Below are 25,688 nucleotides of genomic sequence, written 5' to 3'. Positions count from 1 at the left end.
GGATGTTACCCACCTCCTTTTTCAGACACTACCTTTCTATGTTACTTTTAAGTTATTTATAAATACATCTCTCCTGCAGCCTCTACCAGCAGGGCACCTTCACATGTCGGAATTTAATGAGGCTCAGGCACAAGTCATGAGTCCCTGAAGAAAAGTGTTACCTGATCTGCTTCATTTATTTCTACCAATAATCATACCATTACCTACAGCTTCTGTTTTTAATTAGTGGTATCTAATGATGAACACTGGCCAATTTGCATCCAATTATGTCCCCTGAAAAATCAGAAGAGGATGAAAAGGCTGAATGCAATTAATCATTCTGCAATGCGAATTTGCTCAAGTATCAAGGATGAATGTGTTGTACTTTCCTAAATAAGATTTCATTGAAAACATACACTGTCTGGTTATGAAGCAAAAGCACCATGCTTCCCATGACAATAAGAAATCTGGATATTAAACACTACAGAATTACCAAACACATTCATACATCTCCTTTTAATAACAATGAAAAAAATGATGTGACTGGTATCTAATTACACTCTGGATTCACACACTACAGAAACAATTAACAACAATAAGCGAGATAACATTTTATGAGACATAGACATAAATAAGCCTTGTCTCAGACAAAGTTTGGGTTTAGTATGCAGTCTACAGAATACAATTGCCTCATCTTTTCTTTCATTCTTAAGAAATTTGGCTTTATATAATATTCCATTCCAGCTTCAAAGCAAACATTCACTGCTACTTAGCTATGGGATTTTTTGGACCACCATAACATCTTTAAGAAAACTTATAAATCATTGGAAACATTTACAAAAAATCTTCAGCTTTTCCCCAGTTTTCAGAGACCAAGCTTAATCAGTCAATATCACAGATGATGAGGGTGCTTTTAATGAAAAGTTCTCTTTCTTCTTTCTTAAACACTCATCTCTCTGATAAATTCTGAAGAGATCTCATATAAATGTAAAAATATTAAATACTACTGGTGAGATTTTTTTTTTCCTCCATGATGGTGAAATTACTTTGTTTCTAGGATAAGTTAGAGAGAATTAAAATAACTTGACAATTATTTTAAAGGTAACTTGCAGGTATAAAACAGAGCAGCAGCCCTCTAAGCTTGACTTACAAAACCAGATTTTTTACACTATGTTAATTTATTCCTTCATCCCGAATTTTTCCAATTAAAACATATTGTGAAGATGTTTAAAATACAGTAAAGTTGATAGAAATCTTTTGGAAGAAGATAACAATGAACACAGGGTCTAAGACAAGTGAAAATCCTAAATGATATTTATCCTTTCTGACTTGTAACATGCAAAAAGTAAAGCCCCTGATTTTGTTATGGATGAGTGGAATGTACCTCACTCAAAGGAGAGAAGCAACAACATGTTTTGTTGAGGTGAAATAATAATTTGACAGGGTTCAGTGAATTTGATGGAATTCAACAAAGTTAAGAGTGGTTTGACAAGATTCTAGGAGTTTGATGGCAAGGTTCAACTTATTAATTACTGTATGGAAGAATTACACAGAGGGAAACTGAGTCGGCCAAAAGGTAGAATCATCTACACAGAGACAACGAATGTGAAGAGTAAGGAAGACCTTCTCATTTAGTCACAAGTTTCAGAATGGAACCTCTGGCTTTCTAAACTCCTTATGGATCTTAGTTGTAACTAGGTTCAGTCTAAGCACCACAGCAGTGCTATGCCCTGGGGCTTTCTGGAACAGTCCAAGTTCTTTCGGGCTTGTGATATAAATGTAGAAAACAGTCCCAATATATATCTCTTATTGTTACAGTTATGGTTTAAACACTACTGAGTGTACAGTAGCTGCAGTCTTTGATCTTCATGGATATTTAGCCCAGTGACTAGATTTGACCATGATGACATCATAGTGAACACAAACAGTGAAAAGACTGTGACACTCGGATGGAGGTGAAAGACCCAAAAACTGAAGGTGTGACTTCAAGCAGTACCATGGATTGTTATTCTAAGGCACCTCATACTTATCTCCCTGCATTCCTTATAGACGATCACTTGAGTAATTACTTTTCTAATCCAACTGTTCTGCATTTCAGCTGTCTCTCAAACACAATCTTGTAGAGGCCTCACTGTAAAGATAATCAGTATGGCCTCATTTGAAACACTTAGCTTTTTCTCTTCCACTCCTCCTACTGTATATATTCTCTCATTTTCTGATAACATCTTTGACCTTCCTGTCACCTGAGTGCACCCATCTTTGACATCCTTGACCCGCTCTCCTCATAAACCCAGAACACGAACATCCAAGTATTTCGTATGCATCTAAAACTCACATTTTTACTGCCAAAACTTGCTATAGATAAGTCTAACTCTCTTTTACCTCCATAGGGTTCAAATTAACTGCACTTCCCACAATGAAGTTTTTCCCAGTCTGCACTGTTTTAAGTACCACTACATTTGCATTCACACCACAGCTCCCCTTTTCCAGGTCAATAAAGTTCTCTAATTCTGCGTATTTTGCTCTCTCCTATTGCACTGCTCACTGTACCAAAATATTTAACATGCTCTGTTCCTTACTTGCCCATATGACCCACAACTCTTATCCCTTTTCCATGCAGAAACAACAGTTTCTTCTTTACAACCCACCTTCATGCTTTTACCATGGCACTAACAGGTTAGCCATATAAAATGATACAGTAAAATCAATTGCAGCACCGCAAAAGCGTTGTTTTAACTCTTTCCTGCACCATTGCCTTTTGCCTTTTTTGTTGCTGCTGAATGGAGAGGAATGCAGTGACAATTCAAATTCAATGCACTGGAACATTCTCCTCTGCTAGTCACTCAAACCAATTTTTGTGTCCTTTGTTCCTTGTCTTGCTCTAACATTCTCACTGCTTATTTAGATAAACTTGTTATACAACTATCTTAAACTTCTTACATGCTTAGAAAGGAGACTTTTAGTCTTATAGAATACTCTAAGTATGAGCAGACAAACCAGCTACAAGAAGTTAAGTTAGGATACAATTTTACCATACAGCACTGACAAAACAGAACTACCTATGTGCATGTTTGGCCTGTGATAGACTGTATATGTGCCCATCCCCTCAATAACAGCTTTTGTAAATAAGACATGGAAATTAAGTGGACCTTTCAGGAAGGAAGGAAGGATCGAACCCTCTTATAACTTTTCAGTACATAAATTTCTGCTTGTAATTAAATTATAGGTGAAAACACACATTAAATGAAATATAGGGATTGTTTGGATTATTTGCAAGAGAAGATGGATTTAAATATTTAAGACTTATTTAATCAGTAGAATAAGGTCCCTAATCATGTGTTCCTCTAAGGAAAAAGTTTGTCAAAGGAGCCAGACGTGCAAGCTGTTTGTGCTGCAGATGCTTTTACTAGGCATTCTCAACAACTGATGGGTCAAACAGTTGTACCTCCCATGTTTTGTACTGGCCCTGAAACTAAAATGTGGGCCTTGACCACATCTGTATCAACAGTTGGTATAAGAAGTGGTAAACTGGGGGGTGAATGATACTCCAAGTAACTTGGTTTTTGGCAAATTTCTTAAAAATACACTTAACAGATTAATCTATATTCCTAAATATCTCAAGTCATCTACAGTGAGAGTTTGACTATTGATTTTTCATGAGTACTTCCTGTCATAAAGAAATTGCCTAGAATAAAAATTAAGCATGAGTCATCAGCGTACCCAGGATTATAAACCTATTTAAGTCACTTGATCACTGTGACCTTGTCTGCGGCAGGAAAATTAATGCTGATAGTTCAGTATCAGTGCAAGCATTAGGTTAGACAAAGCCAAGGTAGCGTTACTACTGAGAGGGCAGGCTTCTTTGAACTAGTTTAAACAAACCCAGCTCCTTCTGCTCTTATTGTCTTTGCTCATTTTATGAGGAATTTTACTGTAAACTCCTAACTCCAGCACTGCAGCTGTGCACAGCTTCTGCACATAAGCAATAACAAAATAGCCTGGGACCAAGACAATATTGCATGTACTTCTTTGTTTTGTAAAGTAAAAGTGAGGGGCATGGGGCAGATGTCACCTTTGAAAGGCACAGAGTAGCTGAAACCAAAGCAATAGAAAGCAGTAACATATTGCTAATATAAGCCAACAGTAAGGTACTGGCCTCCAGGACAGAAGTAAATGGAGGAAGGATTGTTTTGGAGGGGTGTGTTTTGGGGTCAGTGATTTCTGAGGGTGCTTACAAGGAGCAGATAGTTTCCACTTGCTCGGGGCTATATTTAAAGCCAGTATCTAGCCTGTAAGCAGCAAGGACTGGCTTTGCCCACATAAATGCACTTTCTTAACAGCATATCAGGTATTTTACAACATTGCTTATAGAGTCAAATGGGGCCATGGACTGGGACTCCTTTGAAGATCAAGTGTCCCAAAGTGGGAATCTGCAGCAGAGTGGAGCACACACAGACCCTGCAAATTCAGCCTCTTCCCTCCACTCTGCCCCAGGTGCTGCCAAGCACCTCTCCTCCCCACTGCCCCAAAAGGGAGCAGATAAGAAGAGGGTCTTAGCATGCAAACCAAGTAATTTAAGATTAAAAAAATCTGCAATTACTGTCTTTATTATTACTTAAAAATAACACAGAAGATTACTGCATAGGATCACTCCAGAGACGAAGATCAGCTGAACCGTGGGTATTCCCTTGGTACTAGCAAAGCAGATGCACAATTGAGCAGTCTATATGATGATGTTTGCGAATGATATGAAACACCCAGTTAATTAAGCTTGCTACTGTAATGTGAATGAGAGGAAGTCTATTCATTGACCTAAATGTTGTTCTCCTTTTTGGTTTTTTTACTGTCTTAGGAACTGAGAACTCTATCTTGATAACTGAAAGCCAGATTTTACTGAAATTCCCCCCGCCCTCCCCCCAGTATTGCCACAGATCCTCGAATTGATCTTCCAAGGATGTATAAGGGCTTTCTCTACAAGATACAGTGTCAGAGAAAGCCTCTAACCTATGCAGGAATACTCAGAATTGCCTTTATACAGCACATGTCTGTGATTTGATGGTTTTCTATACCATGCTTAAGTGCCTAAAAAGGCACGTACATGCAGTGTTGGTGTTGCTGGCACCTTCAAAGCTGCTGACCAAACATACTGTGGTACAGCTATTCCTTCCTATCAGCATTTGCAAATTATCCTATATACTGCTTGTACCACACACAAGGATTGTAACCAGAAATTATAATCTTCAGTCAAACCACCTCCTCTCTTTGTCCCCAGCAGCCTATTTTGTCCCTGAGCATCCCAGTGGCATTTTACTGTATGGGGATGCACCCATCCCACTCACAAGAGCCTGACAATGCAGCTTTCCTTATGGCACCCTTAAGGCAGACCCAACTTGGGCCTATGGACCAAGCACAGCAAGTGACTGGGTCTGCATTCCAGTCAGATAAGCTTGCTCACTTTAATCCACTGACTTACCCAAAACACCAGTTACTGGGACAAACCTGTGTTTTGTGTAACTCAATTTAAGATAGTGCTTCCAATACCATAGTGTTACTACAAATGGTCTTAACCAACTGAAGCTCTTAAGATTTACACTTACAGATCCACATATTGCTCCAGTAATTATTTAAATTATTTTCCACCATCTCCTACAAATCTGAACAGTGTGCCAACCTCCAAGATCAGGGCCTGATTCAACTTTTGTTCTTTTTCAGTGCAGCCTCTCGAATTACACTAGGGAGCATTTCAGTCCATGTTTACTCACTAGTCTTAAAGATGCTTAGCTGAGCCATTAACAGTCTCGATTTATCACCAACCATTTGGTTGACTTCAGATGCTCCTCACTCCCTTCTAGCAATCCCCATACAAAGGTTTTCTTTCTTCCACTTATTGTACATACAGGTGCTGCAAAGGTGTTTTTTATTCTGTTGTGCTTTTGCTATGACTAAATGTTGTTCAAAATTAGATGGCTTGAATGTGCAGGAGGGTTGATTGCTCATGTGTCTCCCTTCCCTCAAACTTTCCACTGCATATACAGGAGCCAGTCCCGAAATTTTCAGTTGGGAGTTTTTACCACAGTCTCATCTATAAACAAGCAATATAGGTGGAAAATAGAAATATTCCCCCAGCCCCCTCCAGGGGTTCTGCTTATGAATTTTTGCTAGAAAGATCGTTTCCTATCTATTTCTTCCTTCTGGACTCAGTCTGTTAGCAGATGGTTTGACTCCTCCATTATTCATGTCAGTATTTTTGACCTTACAAACTTCCAATGAAGCACTTTAGCCAACATTTTACAAATAATATCCCCGCACCCCCCCAAAAATTGCATACTTTCCAACTACTAACTTAATCACTCCACCCAAAAAAATGTAATTTTATTAAAAACTGAAAATGTTTATTTTTGATGAAGCCATGTTGGCAATTATCAGCATCCTTAAAAGATGACTTTAAAATTCATATGACTACATACACCTAAAAGGCATACCCAAACATCTCCCTACACTACTGACCTATTTTCATGCTGACCTACAGAGTAACATTACTGAGTAGATTACAGAGGAATTACATTATCAGCCCTCGTGGCTTGAATATTTTCTAAGATCTTGTCAGAAAACAGTTTGCCAGAGTTCATAATTACATGTCAGACTATGCAGGCATTTCCAGTGCAGTAGACTTGTAGAGCGGCAAGGCCAACCTCTCTCATGCTTCGGCAAAACTGTATCACTCTGGGAGGTTTTACACCCATCCTGTGTAGTTTCTGGTACACTAGTATCGTTGAGCTTCTGGAGGGCAAATTATCAGTAAATTCAATGGACACTGAGGCTTCACATAAGAACAGGTGAGCCAGGCACATTTTGCTTGCAGAGCAAAGGCCTACAGAGGCAGAGGCCTATGGGAAAAGATGGTCTGTACACTCACAGAGCAACCTCTCTCCCCTGTACCAAGGAGTGTTTTGCTGTGGCTTACCGGGCTGTAACTGTACTTGGTGCTTAACTCTTCTATCTACTCTTGGGCAAATGTGCAGATGAGAGTTCAAGATTTCCAGTGAAACTGGAAAGAAGAAATTTACCCCCATTCTGCATTCCTGTCTCTTCTTTGCACTTACACATGTACACAGCCATCACAGCCAAGGATTATCACATATTGCAAGGTTAGCTGTAATTTTTTGTTTTGATTTGGTTTGGTTTTGGTTTTTTTGTTTGTTTGGTTGGGTTTTTTTGTTTTGTTTTTTACACCAGATGAAGGAAAAGTAGTCCTAATTTCACCACAGGGTGCTTGCAAGTCACCAAGTTAGGAAAAAAAGAAGATGCAGGAATTGAGCTGGGGGCCTTTTTCCTCTTGTATCCACTTTTAGAAGAATAAACCAGGAGACCCAGTAGGATGTGGGGTGCTAAAAGCATGGAATTGAAATAAAAAAGTCCAGTCCTGAAACTGTGAATCAGTATGCAATTGACATTTAGCCAAGACCAGGGCAAACATTCATGTCAGATCTTTTATTTAGACATGCAAATAACTTGAAACTAAATTATTTATTTTTTTTCCAGCTGTCTTGTCATTTATTTTCAAGTTTTATGCACCATCCTGCAGTTTGACAAGTCTACAGTAAGCACAGCTTAGCGGGCAGGATTTAGAGAGGTTGGAAGGGTGGGTGTTGGAGGGTAACTGTGAGAAAGTGTGTAAAATTTCAATAGAAAACAAAGTTTTTAAGGTGATATTATGTAGCTCAAGGGGCCTAGAAATTGAAATTCTTCAGGAAAAAAAGGAACTTTGACCTTCTGAAGACACTGCTTGTCTTTGATACACAAGAAAAGAATATTTTGTATTCTTATGCACTCACCCACCCTTTTCTTGTTGTGCCAAAGTGAAAAACTGAGAAACAAAGAACAAAGTAAAAATATGACTTCAAACCAGCTCAGAGAAACCTGGAAATCTGTCAGGAGTGACAGGATAGGGGCTCAGAGAAGCACTGAAGCTGGGGGGATGGGGGCAACCAACCAGCATTCCATTAATTCATGCACTGCAATGACCTTGTGAATGTTACATACTCTTTTATGCACAGTCCCAAACAGACTTTTTGCCTCATGATTTTTTTTTTTTCACCTGAGCACCACTCAGTTTTAGAGGGGAGGAGAGACTTGGGGTTTGATAAATGGAGATCTGAATTTAGCTTGCCACACACCAAAACCAATTAAAATCAGGTTGAGTGGCTCAAGAGACACTTTTAGTTTTCTGCTGAATACTCAGAAAGTATTAATAGCACTTTGAAAGAAAAAATATGGAAAAAGTGTGCTCAAGGGAAAGAGGAAATTTTGAATTGATGTACGTTTAAATAAAGTGATTTCAAGTAATGACATAAAAAAAATCAAAATGTAGAATCTCTCGTACTGCTAGCCTGTGTATGAGGGACTTATTTCCAAAACAATGCTTTATGAAAGAGAAAAAGAATGGAAAAATGTAACAGAATTAGAAGCTAGGCTAAGAATACACACCTTGCAGATAGATGTCACAGGGATCCTAAATGTCAAGCTCTACAAATCAGAAACTAACTTTGCTTTAGTTCTTTCTATGTATGTCAAGCAATAAGTCCCTAAATGCACCTGCTTGAGCCACATAAATAATTAATAATTGATGGAGAAATAAATTATTCCATAAATCAACTTGCTTCCTTCAAGCCAGCTATGCATAGAAAGCTTGAGAACAAGTTTAGCCTTGTAACACCTTAAAAAAATTTCATTTCAATACTGAGTGTGCTGCAAAAAATGCCAACAAAAGCAGCTCTCAAAAGCGCACCCTCTTCACTGAGAGCGAAGAATTTTAAAGGTAAAAAAGTACTGGTACACACTTTTTTATAAGGCCTCAGAAGTTTAACCACACACCAAAATGAGAAGATAGAGGGGTAAGAATAACATTTCAAAAAGCAGATGATGGAAATACATGATCCTTCTATTTATTATTATGCAGGACAGTAAAACACTTGTACTCCTCCAGGCCAGAGCTTACACTCAGAATCATGCACTTTATGAGGACAGGCACGTTTCAGTTGGTGTGATTTGCTGATGAACAAACAGATGGAAATGCACCAACGTGACATCGCTCTGCATGGAAAGATCCAGAGGCTTTACGACTCGCTCAGCCTCGCAGGCAGCAGCATTAGACACTTCTAGGACCCACCTACACTTCGCAAAAGCATCGCAATAGATTTTCAGCTGAGCTATGACTACTTCAAGACAAGTCATCCCTCTAAGAAAAGAGCAGATCTGAGAGAGGTCACCAGTTTTCACCAACGTACCCAAGAGGGAATTGACACCTCCTGTCACTGTAGTCACCATGACAGAAAAAGTAATATTTTTCCATTTTTCAGGTAGATTTTGCAGCCTGAACTCACCTCCATTGTACTTCATTTAAGCAGCACATTGCTGCTCAGCAAGAGCTTGGTACTCCTGTGTACCCTTCATTCATACAGCATGTCTTGAATATAAGTAGGCACATCTAAACATTCCTGGCACTCCTCCAAAGCATATACACCACATATGATTTTTGTACATTTGAAGTAGCAAAATGAGAGCCTTCTTCTTAAGTAAGCTTTGTATAGAAAGTTTAGTGCATGAAGTCAAAATTGCAGCGACCTTAAAAAAACAGCAACTGCAAAATACACCCTCAAAAGAAGCTTTGAAAAAAATGCCAATAAAGACTATTTTGTATAAGGAAAAATACTTGAATCTTTATACTGTATTTACTGAAAGTTTAATTTTAAAAAGGATTCAAGTCCGCTCATGCTTGAAGTCAATACCATTTTATAGGTTTTACATTGGTTGCAGCAGCATATGGGCAGTGAATGTTTTGCAACAAGCTATTAATTGTAACTTCAAAACAATGCAACATTCTTATACACTTTAAACCAAAATATGTTTGAAGTATCTGAATAATGTGTTTTTTGTACTTTGACTGCTATTTTTAACTAACAGCAATCATTTAGTTGTTCTGCTCCTCGCTTTTTATTATGCCTATCTCACTTCCAGCTTTAGCCATAGAAGAACTGTAACTAAGTGTCTCCTGTCTTTTTGCTGGATGGCAGAGCTGAAATGTGATGATGTAAAGAGGATGCAAATATTGCTAAGTTGTGTCCAAATGAAGATACAGGGAAAACCTGTACTTCTCTTCTGAATGACCTAATATAATAGTTCTTTAACTTTGCCAAGCTGACTACTTTCTACTTTAAGCACTAGCTCTCTTGGTAATTAAATGCATTCCTATACATGCAAGTATTTTCAATAAAGTGAGAAGGGTCTATCTGAAATTAATTGGGATGATTCTATAAGTTAATGATGTGTCAAAAAAAATCTTCTAAACAATACTGAGGCCAAGAAAAAAGCTTTTCCCCCTGTTAAATACAAATTTATAAAAGTCTTCACCTAACTCGTATAACTGTCAATAACCTGGTTGTAACTTTTTTCAAACTCATTCTTTTTTTGCATTATAAATCCATATAAGTAAAAAACTACAGACTGCAACAGCTTGTTTAATGCTACAGTCCTTCAGCAGAACCACAGTAAAATAATCCACTCTTGATCCACTGTCAGATGAAGTACAGCAGGAAAAAACTTACAGCTTTCCTCCATGTACTTAATAAAGAATAAAAGGCCTGAATAGTCTCCAAGTTCAACACCCATTTATTCCAAATGGTAGCTCAGAGAAGGAGCCTGTATCTGCCCCTGCACTGCAAGATCCCCTGTCCATCAGCTCCAGACCTCTGCCTTTGCTCGTCCTGCCCTGTTCCTGCCACACCGTGTCCTCCCATCGGGATTCTCACTCTCTGCTCTCTGACACATTCCTTAGGACACTGCAGTAAAGGAGAGTGCTCTTATACTTTCTTGGGACATTTTGTGGAGAAAACAGGGAACCCCAAAGCAGGAACAATTCTGTTTTCCTGCCAAACCTCCATGAAAAAAAAAAAAAAAAAAAAAGCCACAACAAAAAAACCACAAACAAACAAAAAACCCACAACAAAAAACCACAAACAAACAAAAACCGCACAACAACAAAAACACCACATTACACAAAACACCAAAACCAAAAACCCTCCTGATTTCACAAACAGTCTTTCCCAGATCATTCCAACCTCTGTTTCTGTTTTTATAGGACTCTGAACATGACACCATTTCCACAGCCAAGGGAAGAAGATAAAACCTCTCATACATATCCTCTAAGGGTCACTTTTCATTATTTCCAGAAATAAGGTCAGAAAGTAAAAGGAAATAAAAAAGTGTCATGGGTCACAATAATTCCTGCCAAGGTTTTCTGCTATTTTTGTTGAAGAGTGTCTCTCTTCCCGACTGACACAGCTTCTGTCCTCTTTCAGCCTCTGCGTGATGGGAGAGGAGTCGTTACTGTTCCCAGGAGCTGTTTAAACTCCTATCATGGATCAACTGCCATCCCTGACTGACTGTGAGGTTCATTTCAAGAAGACTTGGGAGCATAATTATTCCTACTCCGTTTAGACTGGATTGTCATTTCAACTACTCTCCTAGGTGCTTTATGACCATCCAACTTCACAGCAGCCAGAAAAGGGAGTCTCTTTTCAGATGAACTGTTTCCATCTAGAAACTGCAGTTATAATTGCACAAAATTATGACACTAGTTTTTCAACTGGAAAAATTCAACACAAAGATATTTCAGGTTTTAGGTTGAAATAGTATTTCAGAATTTGCTCGAATTGAGACACAAGGAATCCCACTGACAATTTCAATGACTTTTTCCAAATTGAATAACACATCTCTGTAGGCACATATTTTTTTCTTCTGCTCACAGAAGAAACAGGAAAAAAACAGCTTCATAAATTATATTTCTGCTGTGGCATTTTTTATATTCATGAACTATAGATATAAACTCATTTTTCCATGTCCTTAATCACATGACTAACATTTTGAAATACAAACATGGAAAGACTGAATTTATCCAATTCCTGATACACAATTTCTTACATAAAAAATCATTTTTAAAAGACTTATGCAAGTAGAGTATCAGCAAAATGCTACACAGAGGTCCAAGGTCCTGTAATTAGGATTTCTATAAAGATGCACACAGTGTAATTTATTACTGAGAACAGGAATAAAAAACACATTTTCTTTGCACCTGATTACCATTAAGGAAATAGTATTGTGCTAAATTTGCCATTAACACAAATAACTATCCTATTTTTTAAAAAAAAGGGGTCTCATTTACTAGTCTACAGTATTTTCAAAATTGTTTTAGGTTTGTTTACTTTCTTAACTGTAAAATACTCTACCCTTTTCCTGCTTACTAGCTGCTTTGACAGATAACATTTGCAAGAACTATGTATGTACTTGGTAAATAGCAGGTTAAGCATTATAATTTTCTACTTGCTTATAGTATGGATTGATTATTCTCAAATACACCTGACATTTTAAAACAAATATTTATATCAAGCAGCAAAGAGCCAAGAGGGAATACTCCAGATCTAACTTTAAATCCAAGCTCAGGCATTCATTCCATGTGTGACCTCAGGCAACAGACTTGACCTCCTTCTGGTTCAGTCAGTTCAGCTGTCTAAGAGCAGGAAATCATTGAAAACCAGATGCTGCATCTAAAAAGCAGATCTTCCCCAGGTAAATAAATTACAAGAGAGCCACAGGGATGGAAGAATACACTGTTTCTCATTGTAAGAGTCACGAAGGCATATGGACACAAATTGGAAATCAGTAAAAGGTCTTTTAGCCTCAAGCTTTACTTTGATATTTGAAAAACAGCATGTTTAGTGCTGTACAGAATTTTGTGCTATGATTAGACTGCAAGGTTAGACTATCTTTATCCAAATTTATTCATATTGTGTAATCAAGGATGTTTGTTTCCTTTAATTGTACCCAAATTACTGTTCACAGACATCTGAAGTATTAACACCAACTCCTGATTACATCTGTAATAATGTAGGACACGGTCCAAAATTCAGAATTCTAAGGACTTAGGGAACTATTGTAAACAGAGGGCATGGCTATTTGGAACACTAGGACAGTGCGGGTCTCTCTTTTCTGTAAAGAGGAGAACACCTGCAAGTTCCCAGCATCTCTGCCTCTTTCCCTGCATCCAGCTCACATCAGCCTCTTTAGACTGTGGTTGTGGTTGCCACAGTTATGAGTGCAAAGTCCATCTAGGTCTCAGAAGGTACATATCACACCATTCTATCAACATGAAAAAGAAAGAGGGAAGGTTTATATTTAGTTCAACTTTCCCACACCTCATAGAATGACTGGGATTGTTCATCCAGATCTTTAAAGCCTCTAGGCACATAGTCAATTTCTAATTCAGCCTTCAGACAGATACAATTGAAAATATTCATGGAGACAACACGATGCTGCAGCTTGGTGAGATCATTAATTAACAGGCTGGAGAAAAGAAGAAGCTGATTTGTTAAGTGTGGGTTTGGAAAGGTATTAACATGTACAGGAGAGTTTCCCACAATATTAAATAACTGACAATAGAGAAGATTCTGGCTACAGTGATGATACAGCAGGACACGGGAACTTCTTGACCTCTCCTCTCAACAACTATTTACACCACAATCATCAAAAAGATCAAACCACATTTGCCAAAAATGGAAAAAAAAATATATGTATCAGAAGGGTATCGAGAACTTAAAATCTTGTTTATAATATATAACTTTTACAGGAATGTAAATAGTACATTATTACATTCCATAAGCATTACCTATAATCCTATAATTATTTTGATATGTTCTTGGTTGATTTCTCTGACATGAAACTGTCATGACATAAGCAATAGTTTAAAAGCACACAGTTAGTAAATGTAGCTTTAAAAAATAGATTATTTTGGTATAAAAAGACTTCATTAATAGTTTTGTCTATTTATGCCTACCTAACAAAATATCAAGTATTTTTAGTGGAACACTTGGCTAAGAGAGGTGGGAAAGACAGGCTTTCAGGGTAAATTACCAGCACCTGGGCAATAAATTGTTACAAATCAACCAAAGACCATAATTCTTGTGCTGAAATTTAAGACAAAAACCAGCCAGTCTCAACAGTTATAATATTTGAACTGTGAACTCAAAGGCTGACATGTCTTCTGATTCTCATCCCTTCAATAATTCAGAAAAGGTTCTGTGCTACACAAACCAGTGGCCATGCTTTTGTAGAGCTAAAATAACTCAGTAGGCATGCAATTTCTCACAAGAGAGGCGATCTACATGCTACAGAAGGTGAGCAGCTCCCCATCACTCTGTTGTCCAAAAACTATATACCAGTAGGAATATTTTTTTTCCTCTTGTGATCAAACGTCTTGGGAACTGTGTTGACTTTCAAATGCAAGCATGTCTGTGCCCACGTGTGTACATGTGCATGCATACACACACGTATTTTACATAAGAAAGGAAAAAATACTGCACCAAAAGTAATACATTCAGACTGAGGAGATCTGGGTACAAGTCTGATTCTGGCACAAACGTGCTAGGCAAATACTGAACAAATTCCCTCGTTTAGATTAATACCTACAAATAAAATTTTGCTATGCGCTGTTATCACTTTTCCTGGAAATCTAAATTCTCAGATACTTTCTCTCTGCCACTGTATGTGTAAGGAAGAAACACAGAAGGATACTGACCTCACTTGAAACTCCTGATACAAGGGTTAACATAAAATAACTCAAATCACTGTTGACAGGTAGAAAAAAGGACTACAAAGAGTTTCAGAACAACAACAACAACAACAACAATGTCACCTCTCCTTTAGTGGAAAAAATGGAGAGGAGAAAATGGGTTTTGCTTCTTATCATAAATAGATACAAAATGACAGAACTATTTCTCCTTTCCTGTAATCAAGATTGCAGATTATACAAACCTTTATCTTTCTATATTAGATAATTTAGTAATTCCATTAACTGTTTTCTTTTCCCTTTAAATATCAGTTCTTGTAGAGAAGGTCAATATAAGCTTTTAACACAACACCAGACATAAATGACAAATTCAATTTAGGCTTGCATCATCCCACTTCCTGGAAGCACTCGATTTCCTAATCTCAATCGAGAAAAGGCATCATGTCAGGGAAAGGAGTGTTTTATACTACAGACCTCTTTGCAGCAAGGTCCAGAAAACAGTCTAAGGACCATGAAGCTGAATTATTGCAGCATTTCTATGTAAGCATCAAGTACTCTGGAGCTCCACATTAGGCATTCAAGGCTTCCTATGTAGTGTACACAAGCAGTCATCTCAAAATGGGATCCTAACAGCCAGTACAAAAAGTATGAACTAAAAAAAGTAAGAATGTCTTCAGTCCCTTACTTCTTACGGTTTGGTGCATCAGCCTTTGCCTACCAGCCCATTCCTTCCTTCACTTACAGTCCACAACCTAATACTTGTTTCCTGAAGTCCATCTCATATGCTAACCCACAGGCTGGGAGCTATTCTGGAATTGTGAAGCCTCACTAAATCTTTGAGGTGAAAAAGCCTGCAGAAACTATATATAGATGCAACATATGGGAGTGGGATTGCTTCTGTCTGCCAAAACATAAAATGAGTTACTGAATGATGGGGTGTTAATTCGTTTTCCATTAACTCATCTTCCTTTTGCCTTAATTTTGCAGCTATATTGTCACAACTTAGGGCTGCTCATGGATTTAATAAACCTAAAAGCGCAATCACACGATGAGCAAGTAATAATTACAAGGGATCAGGAACAAGCAGCCACTACTTAATGAGGATTGTAAGTAATATAAGCTTGGATTTGCATTAAAAATTTCCAGACTTTGTGAGATTTTCCGAGAAAGGAAATATGCATGCTAGAACGTTCTCATAAATAAGTTATCACTGAAGCTCCTATTTAGATTTTGTGCTACCAGAATTAGTAAGTAACTGGCTTTAGGTTTTCCAGAATTACACTTTTGGAGTTAGGTACCTACATTTCACCATTTCTTCCTAAATAATTCCTCTTTTTTTCTTTACCTGACACTCAGAAAAAAATTAGACATGATTCCCCATTCTTTCTCTTTTCCCTGACATCTTCAAATCAATCATGAGGGAACCTTGTTCAAAGAGAAGCCACTGACTGAAGTCTCCCAAGGGTTGTACTGCCAGAGACGTTTGAAAAGATGTCAGTAAGAACTCCAATTTGCCACTGAAGCATAATGATCGCAGGCACTTTTAAGTCCTGCAAGGCCTTTCAAATAGCTTTGCAGTTTAGCAAATGTGGTAAGATGTTCTGGCTTTCAATTTCTACGGAACTATGGCAAGAACTTCCATTGGGAGCCCCAGGTCTTAGCTGCTTCTGCAGGATTCTCTAAGAAAAGAGCTCTAAAATTAGTGTTTGGGAAAAGTCAGAATGTGATGGCAGGGTCCTGTAAGCAAATATAGAGCAGTAATGTACATACAGCAGTCTCAGGGGTTCATAGGAAGAATGCAACAGGCCAAAAATCAAAAGTAGAATCTTTTGAATACTAAGGAGATTGTGTTGGATGCAGCCTATATGCAAGTCATAAAGGGCTATATTCAACAGATTTTAGAAAAGTTGAACAGAGGGAGAGAAAAAGTAAAACAGAAATGAGAAAAGGAACAGAAGTCTTAAATGAAAACTGGAACATTTAACATATCTAACAAAAAAAACAAATGCTAATTGGACAATAGTGATAACAAGAATAATCACAGTGTTGAGGATATTGTATTGCTTCAGAAAATAATGTCAAATTATATTCAAGGAATAGGACAAGACAAAAACTGAGCATTAAGAGTGACCTACAAGTTGTTTCAATTATTTCATAGTGTCAAAGCACTAACTGAACTAAGAAACGACATTGCCTTACCACCCAGTTAACAGTGTGCATCAACAACTATAAATTTTGCATTATCTTGTTTATGATAATTAGCGGCAACTGTAAGATCTGTAACAAGCTGCACATTAAGTCTGGCTTAAAATTATTTCTTATTAAGTAATGGGGGCACATTCATACAGCAAGTAATTTTGCAAGATAAGAGATGAACTCACAAGACATTTTTATTTAATATAACTAGTTAAAAGACTGACAAAACAAAGGACTCCTCTACAAGAATATTTAACAGTACCTAGAATATTCTGTATTTCTGCAACATGATGTCCTCATTCCAAAGAGAATCCAGAATCAAATGTGATAACATTTGCCCACAAAATCCACCTCTGAGATCTGTGCATGGAAAGGCTTGGAAATCATTCAAACAGTGTGCAGAATACCAAGAAAATTCCAAATTCCCAACATATAGAAAGTGGTATTTGTCCATGAAATCCACCCAGGCGCAATAAGTAAAACTTGCTGATAATCTCCTCACCAAAACTACATATCATGGTATTCACTGACGAGTAAAGATCTTGCCCATCTCAAGTTTATTTAAGAAACAAGTCTGCAGTAAATATTTGTGAACAGGGCAAAGCATCAAGTACTGGTAACTGACAGAAAATGAATAGTCCCATCAGATGCCTTATCGGTTTAGCTACTGGTTGAATGGAGACACCACTTCAGTTTTCAGTCTCACAGAAGGAAACACGCTCATGCTTTTATGCTCTGACAGTTAATCACTGAAACTAACAAACATCTTTGAAAATATGTAAACATAAGTAGTATATAAGCTTTGGGAAAATAAGTACATTTCAATCTTCCTCTGAATTCTTTCTTCCTTCCTCAATGCAGGTACTTTCAAAAATCTTAGGCGTAGCAATGAAACACTCCCAAACATAGATTAAGCCAAATTATAGTTTTCCAAAATATCTGTTAGGTCAATGGAAGACATGACAACTAGTGTATATACATTCAATCTAGCTAGGAAACAGAAATTACTCTGACATCTTGTAATATTTTTCCCAAAAAGATGCTGAACTGACTCAAACCTGCCTAAACTAGGATGGACATGGGTACCTGGCCTCTCCACAGCAAAGCTTTCTTCCTAGATAATGCAGCATAATCCTTCTGGAGGTTTGGTTTGTCCCTATCAGGGACTGGCCAGAACTGAAGAAGTCCAACGACACCAGACAGCTATTTTTGTACTCTGCTTTTCTCTCAAAACAACAGCTATAAAGCTAATTCAAGTCAATATTTCAACAATTACAGTTAACTTTTACTGCTGCAGGCTGATTTGGCAAAGACTATCACACCGTAAAGCATGCAGTGCACAATCATGGAAGGATTCTCAGGCTGCAGGAGAACATTGCCTACTGCTGGAAATGAGTTTCAACAATTGTTTGAGAGAACCCATCTATTAAGGAACAGTCCTAGTTTATATTTTATACTCATTCTAGTTAGGACTCCATGTAAAACCAGCATCCTTGCTTCCACCGAGTATGCTGAAGTCAAAGGCATAAGTGGAATCCCTCTCATTTACTATGTATTAGTGCTAATACATTTTTTTCAGCATTAATCCTTTGAGCAAATGAAACATTGATAGTCTGGGACACTAATGGGATACATTAATTGCAAGTAGTATAAGAAAAGAGGATTACTAAAATGCATGTTGGAAACAGAAAATGAGATTAAAAATGGCATTTTGGCTAAAGTTCTTCAGGCTATTAAAAAATACAAGATGATTAGTCAAGGAGAAACTAGAAAGCTCATAAATGAAAAATGCTGAGGGTCAAGGAGAATCTGGGAAAAGGGATTTATGACTAAAAGTGGAAGAGAATAAAGCTAGAAACAAAAACAGCCCTTAAAGGTTAAAAAAAGTACGGTAATTCAAATAGAAAGTCATCCATATTCTTCAGAGGAGAGCAGAGCTAATGCCCAGATCCTGCAGATGTTTAAGCACATGAATTACTGTGTTAACGGTAGCAATCATGTGGTTATAGCTAAACTCCTTAAAAATATAGCCCAAGCAGACACCAATATCTTCAATTAGATAGCAAGAAAAAATCTGACCAGCCTTTGCATCATAAGATTACTCCAGTCTGTGCATGCACAAGCAAAGGAATCAAGTCAAAACAGTGAGGCAACTTTTAGAATGTGACCAGTCCTGGAATAATGTATTTTACACTGTTTACATTCTTAAATTAGAAAGGGTTCAGAGATTATCCACAACAAACAGTTCCAGTACCATCCGTTACAGAAGATGCCACGGGAACAATCAAGAAGTTAGTTAAGAAAAAACTAAAAAAAAAGTGGAAGGAAACTTTGATAGTGAACCCTACAAAACAAAAGTATCACTAGACCCAGAGATTCATGCATTTGAAAGCAAAGACTTCAAGGATGGTTTCCTAAAAACAAACAAACAAACAAACAAAAACCCACACAAAAACACAAAATAAAACAAACAAAACCAGCTGATTTTCTGTCACTGGCAATTCTAAAATTAATATTGAACATTTTTGTAAGTAACATTAACTAGGACACATCAGGGGAATGCGGCTCCCATGTATCCTGTTATAAAGTCAGACTAATCATCTTTTTTCTATAACCCATCCAGGAAGAATGATCCCGGGTACATCAAAACCCAAGGTGAAAAGTTACAAACACAAAGACCCATTTCATTTGCAGTAATTACAATCCAAGAACTGTCTCAAGAATTTCCCTTAGTTCGTAGTCCCTCAGTTACTACAGTTATAGCTGATTACACATCCCCCCTAAAAAAGGAATCTTCGATTACAGCTGGTGTAAGAAAACATACTATGTATTGAATTGCAACTGGAAGCAAAGGAAAGCTAAAACAGAGCACAGAAGGCATTTGGCCTCACTGGTCTACCACTCCTAACTCCATTCTGCAACGATGGAAAGCGTCAAAGGTAGGAAGGACACGCAGGTTAGGACATGCACACACGACTGATAACGTGTACTCTGGTACAATAGTATTGAAATTCCATGCAAGAATTTGTTGAGAAAAAGTGTGTATAGCTGTGTATATGTACACAACATACAGGAACCTCTGAATAGTCATTAAAACACTACCTAGTTCCTTCTACTTTTTAATAGCCTTGAGAACCAGGGAAGACAGCAGCGCTGAGAGGAACGTTTCTACTGCATAGCCCAAACTTAGAGCCTTCAGCACAATTTTCTCTCAAAAATCATCATCCAAAATACAATTCTTCATGCCAAAGCTGCACTCCAGATTACAATATTTAACTTCAAAATATACTTATAACTTGTTCCAGAAGGACCTGTAGAAAATTTCTTTTCTAATGAAAATTTCCAGACATCCACTGAGCAATTCAGCTGCATATTTAGATGTGTAGAATTCAGCATCTAGGCATCTCATTTGAAATTTCATATCCATGTTCATCCTAGTGCAGTGAAAGAAAAAATAACAAAAAATAACTCACATGGAAAAGGGAAAAAGAAGCTACACTGGCATACATTGGCAATAGTGTATGTAAGAATTGCTACTTTTATTCTCTCAGAAGTATTGAGATTCACACTGCAGCCTATGGAGTAATATATAGACTGTCCAGCTAGTTCACAGTAGGACCGATTATCTGCCTGAACAAGATAGAGATGTGCTTGCTCTTTCCTACTTGTTAATCTGCACTTTCTTTACTTATTAATCCATACTGTCAGGAAGAATGGAATGTTAGAACAGGGGAAGTTCTGCATGCAAGGACTAGCAGAATCAGCACTCTGAGAACAGACGTAAGTAATCAGCACATTGTAGACCTACTGAGATGAAAACTTGAATAAATAACCTGTTTTCATTCCTCCAAGATAACTCACAGAGACGAGTTAAAAATAATTAAATTAAAAAAAAAAATAAAAAGGATAAAATTTCAATATATCATTTGTCATGAAGAAAATTGCTTACTGCAGATTTTCTACTGGACTTTTGGCAACATCTACCACCAAATCACAAAGAGAATCAAAACAATTGAACATTTTTTGCAGTGTTTTAGCTAACTTCTTCACCTACTAAAAGCAAAATTCTTCTTTTGAACCTCTACAGTTATCAGACTATATTCCCATCTCTGCAGAAACAGAATAGAGCTCAATTACTGAGGAAGAATTTTCAAACTACTTTTATTAGAATATGTCTGGGAAGGATTTTATTACCTTGTATTGAGGAACTTAGATAATCCCGTTTAAAAAGGGGTTTACATTTATTTATTTTGCAGGAAGTATAGGAGCTCGAGGGGAGGGAAAAAAAAAAAAGTTCAGATGTAGTTTTTTTTTAAAAAAATACTTTGGTTGCAACATCTGAGACAGGAGGTAGATGATAGCGGTGGTAGGGAGGAAAGCACTTTGCTTGGCACCAGCTGAGATTCTGACTTCTCAGCTGAAGTTTGTAGAAGACAGACCAAGTCTGCCCTGCAACAAACCCAAATATTTCTTAGCAACCAAACTGTATTTTGAAACACTCAATCAAATTTGCTACCACAAAACAAGAAAAAAAAATATAATATATAAAATAAATGAATATATAAATAAATAAATAAATAGAAGTTGGTAAGGCTTAGGGCTTGGTTGGTGCTTGTTTTCCTTGCAGACAAGCAAGGAGCAGGTCTGAATTGCAAATGTTCCATTTCAGAAAACATGCTTGAGATTGTTTCAATGATAAATGATATCATGTGAAACAACAGGGAGTAGCAGGTGATGGCTTTGAAGAGTTTTTATCCTCTTTGTAGGTTCCAGCACTGCTGCACCTTCCAGGCAAGGAGAAGCCGACAAGTCCTGGCTGCTTTAACCCAGGACAAGAAAACTGCTAATCAGAGTTCATCTGTGGAGCTATCAGTGCAACTAAAAGCTGTATCTGTATACTCCTTTCTAGTAAAACATTTCCTCATGCATTATGTACATTTCTCAAATAGCACAATCTTTGGCATATTTTGGTACACGTCTGGTTTTTTTTTCCACCACTAATTTATTCTTTGAAGAAGCAGCAGCACTACCCTCACCCTTTTCCTTGTTCTATCTCACAGATCATCTGAACAACGAAATGTAATACAGAAATGTATTTGCCAGGAAATTAAAGTTGCCCTGTATGGCCAAAAAAAAAAAAACAAACAAACAAAAAAACAAACAAACAAAAAAAAACAACAACAACAAAACAAAAAAGCATCATTTGTCTGCAAAGATCAAAGCTGAGGAAAGAGCATTTTAAAGGAAGGGATTATTTTCATTTACAGAGCAAATATAAGCAACTAGATGGAACCTGAAATCAGGTACTCATCTTTCACTCTTTAAGCAGAATAACAATCCCAGTCGAGGCACTGCATCTGCTGTTTTAACCATGAGACACAGGTATTTATAGAAAACTGAAGGGTTGTACTATAGATTTATATGGTAATAAGGGTATATAAAGCAAATGTTATGAGTACCACACACTATTTCAAGTACTGGCTACATCTGTAACCTCGATATGTGGGAATGCAGAACTAGTATGTAGAAAATACAGCACCATTAGTCCTCAGTTCCATAGACTTCCACACAGTTGGATACCTACATCCCACAGTTTAATTTGCAGCACAAGCAGCTTATTGCATAATATGCTGTTGTGAGCTCTGCTACTGAGAAATCCAAATAGAGTCAAAGGCTTCGTAAGCTCACCAGTTGGTCTGACAATTTCTGTTACAAACTTAGAGGTAAAATAGTTTCAACAGTATTTAAAATTTCATATTTTCCTATCAAATACAACTGTTCTTCTAAAAAAAAACTAAATAAAACTCTACAAACAAACAAAACCCTACAAATGAAAGACTTACTGAGAATGAATGGAACAGTAAATGCTAGAATGTCCAGGACAGGACCTGGCCTTTCTTGCTCTCAGTGCAGGATTTTATCCCTGTTAGAAGGAGGTAAGTCTTTTTAACTGACAGTGGACCTTTTTTCCCAAAAAAGTTAAAACAATTTTTGGAACTGGAAAACTCAGAGAAAGCAAAATGCTATCACCTCAGCTGAAATGTTCATTACTAAGATGCTCTGTGAAAGAATTTCAGCCCTTAGCTAGTTAAGTGTCAGCCAGAAATGAATTTGTTCCATCCATTTTAGGCCTAAATACTGGTGTACTGATATTCTCTGTGGCTCCTCTGAAAGACCTGGAATAACCAAATCATCTGTTACCTGAGTTTAAAGCATGTCATAGTTACAGAGAAAACTAAGTATTTGTACTTCTGTCTGTAACAAGCCTGAGATGCTGTGCTTTTTTTTTTTTAAGAACTATATAGTCCTTCTCCTGGCAGACGAGCCATGGGATTATGATTCTCTCTTTTATTCTATTTCATATGCAAGGCAATTCCCATCAGTGTTTGAATAGGTGCACATACAGGTAAGAATTACAATGAAAGTGACAGAGTAACTCAAACTGCTCCCAAAACATAATGTTTTTATTTACCCGTTAAGCAAACTGTTATCAGGACTGCTTGCAGAGTTTTCTCACACTTTCTATCCCCATGAACTCAAGTAACTTCCATCATTTTAAAGGCGAAGCAGCATCACTTGATACCCGTGTAATTATTCTCTCTCCCTCAGGTGGTCTTCACTTGCTTGCCTGTCTTCGCTCACTCAGAGACTTTTATGTGAAGATAAGGAACTTCTTTGATCTCCAGCTCTCCCCTTGAGGGAATAAGACATTCTCTTCTCTATGGAACCACCCTGGTAATTTTGTTCCCATTGATGGTGCAACTACAGTCTCCTCAAGAAACTTTTTTTTTTTTTTTCACTCAAAACTTGCACTGGGTATGTTTTATCATCTTATTTCAAGGTTACAGAAAATAAATTCAGATTAAACCTACATGGACAGAAAGTGACATATTTGTGTACAGAAATATAACTTCAGACACTGGTATCTTAATTGGTGCAACTGTTCATGCAGGCAAAAGATGGAGCATACACAGTGAGCATGTGCTTCGATTTTCAGATATATGCATGCCCTAAGTGTCTTACCAAGTTTCCTAAAAGTGATATTCAACCTTATCATTTAATTCTCCTGATTAATAAAACTTCTCCAAGTGTTTTATGGAAAAAAAAAAAAAAAAGCCATTTAGCACATATATGTTTTCAAGTCATTCAGGGCATTTCAAATTATTTCCTTCACTCTATCTGTAATCACAGGTATTCTATCACAGACCGAAAGCATAACACTAAATAAAGATAAAAGTAGCCTGATAGCTGCACAAAGAACTAATTACAAACATCTTTACATTTACTCTAAACCATGTAATTGACATAGAAATGTATGAATCAGATATCATCTTCCTAATATCCTCACACTGTTTTCAAAGTCAATGATGGCCACATTTATTTCAGATCATTCAGGAGGTGCCATTTTCCTCACTCTCTTTTTTTAAAAAAAAAAAAATCTATTTTCAGGGCCATAGTTCAGTTCAATAATTCATTAGCCACTCCTTGAAACTGATGCTGGGTGAGACTTGTGACTGCTGACTTGCAAGGGTTTGTTTGGCTTTTGTTTGTTGTTTGAGGTTTTTTGTTTGACTGTTGCTGTTCTTGGGTATTCTGTTGTTTTGGTGGGGTTTGGGTTGGGTTTTTTGTGTGTGCACATTTTTCGTTTTTGTAAATAACTGCTTCTATTCATCTCAACCACCACAGTTTTACCTTCAAACTTCAACTTCATTAGCCACATCAAGAAATTGACACCTGTATAGATGCTTATTTTTAAATACCATGTTTATTTAAACTCTTTCATAAAATCCTTTTTACAATTCTCTGAACAGCCACTCACACTGGTACTAACTTTAAAAAGCTAGTCAGCAACACCAGCTTTGAAGTTTTGTTTTAAATTTAACTTACTTTTACTACCTTGGGTTTTGTTTTCCTCTGCATTCTTAAAAAAAAAAAAAATAATAATAGGAACACCACAGAGCACAGCAGAAATTACTTGGATTACCTGAGTAAGAAAGAAAAGGATTCTTCTGTGGCCCTAAAAAAATATTTTGTAGGACTACAGAAAAGCTCCCATAAATAAAAGAAAACCTCCAAACAGTTGCCTGGTATACTGTAAAAGAGCCTACTCAGCTGTATAAAAAATAACAAACACCAGACTTCAGTCCTATTTAAAAGGTGATCTAACCATGTTAGGCTCAAACAACTTTCAGTCTTTGCACAAATATTTACATTTTCTGATCTTAAAGAGGTTTCTTTTCCCTGTTGCAGCACAAAACCGTCAAGAGAAAAGTTCCTATTTTTCAGCCAAAGCAATGCAAGTGCCCAAATCAGCTACCACAGCATCACATCCTACCCTGTCCTGCTCGCTATGGCCAGTCTCAGTCCTAGCTAGTCTCACACCAGTATCCCCAGTTTTGTCACCTCTGGAACTGCAGTGCAGCCATAGCATAAGAAGTGACATTGACTACATCATATATTAGACATCAATCAAAGTAAAAAGAGAAAAAACTGTAATGATTTCTTTCTGAGTACTCACTGCTTTTATAATCCCAGGCATTCTTGGTTGGGAGAACGAGAAAAGGTCAGTCAATGGGAAGACTCTTTTTAAGATGACAGATTCATCTTTTAGATCACTGGATCTGAGATAGTTTCAGAAAGCACTTGCAACTGCTCACGATAAAAGGTTTTGATAGGATTGGCCCGCTGTTCCCATAGGACAAAAACCATTTTGAAAAGCGCATCAAGATCATCTAGTACTTGAATGTAACTCACATAATAAGGTATTATGACTTAAAAGGGAAATATTGTCAAAGAATACAGGAATACTGCAAGACTTAATTATGCCCTTACAATATTTTAAATGCATTTAATGGGCTATATAGGCTGGATCTAAAGATTATGGCACTGTATG

Source organism: Streptopelia decaocto (assembly GCF_964273445.1).
Source record: "Streptopelia decaocto genome assembly, chromosome: 4".
NCBI lineage: Eukaryota > Metazoa > Chordata > Aves > Columbiformes > Columbidae > Streptopelia > Streptopelia decaocto.
The sequence above is the reverse complement of the archived record's forward strand: the minus strand, read 5'-3'. Positions refer to the sequence as shown.